Source organism: Suricata suricatta, chromosome 7 (genome assembly GCF_006229205.1).
Source record: "Suricata suricatta isolate VVHF042 chromosome 7, meerkat_22Aug2017_6uvM2_HiC, whole genome shotgun sequence".
Taxonomy (NCBI): domain Eukaryota; kingdom Metazoa; phylum Chordata; class Mammalia; order Carnivora; family Herpestidae; genus Suricata; species Suricata suricatta.
In genome coordinates, this window is record NC_043706.1 from 2723674 (window position 1) to 2724677 (window position 1004).

The window sequence follows — 1004 nt, forward strand, 5'->3', positions numbered from 1 at the left end:
GGAAATGAAAGGTAAATTCGTCTCAGCTTCCCAAGTAAGAAGGGAGACGTTTCCATCTCTTTTGAAGGAAAATAGTTACCCATTCAAGGTTAGATGAGGGGTGGAAAAACATTCCAAGAGTTGTAGAGAATGAAAAAGAGATCTCTGCAACTTTCATCTCTTCCTGAACCCTGGGAAGAAACAGTAATCCTAGCAGAGGGTGGTTGTGACCTACTGACCCCCGGGGTATGGGCCCAGCACGCTGCCCTGCACCACTCCACCCTCCAAGAGGCACCTTATGATGTTTCCTCACAAGGGACATAATCAGGTGTCTCAGTTCCTTCTACCCTATGGGTCAGTGTGGTTCATTTATAAAATACGATCCTACTCAGAAATAAAACCAGTATATTTTGTGAATTTTATTGTGTATATAACAACACAATTAAATCTCAAAAACTTCGTGCTGGGCAAAAAAAAAAGCCACACAAGAGGATATACTATATGATTCCACTTTTATGAAGTTCAAGAGCAAACAAAACTGGTGATAGAGATCCGAAGAGTGACTAGTTTGCAGGACGCAGTACTGGCGGGAAGGTGGCAGGACGCAGCTTTCTGGAGAGTCCTGGAATGTCCTCAGTCTCGGTGTGAATGAATGGTGGTCAGGTGGTCACATGGGCTGTTTAGTGTAGTTTTTATTTTCCATGACCTTGATGCTGTAGGACACACACAAGAGGAACCAGCAGTGTGGTAAAACAGCCCTCACCAGGACCCCCACAACCCCTCCCGCCTGATGCCCGCGCCCTTCGTTGTCCCTTCCCTCGAGGGTCCGGCCTGGCCTGTGGTTTTCCTTCCAGCAGCCGGACTATGGCAAAGGTGACGGAAGGCGCGTGGTTACGTGTGCCCCGTAGGGACACGTTACACGACATGGTTTCATCCCTTCACTTGCTGGGACCTGTCCTAACCCTGCCCCCTCCCTCTCTCCCCACACACCCCCTCTTCCCGGCTTTGAGGACATGGGGGGGCCT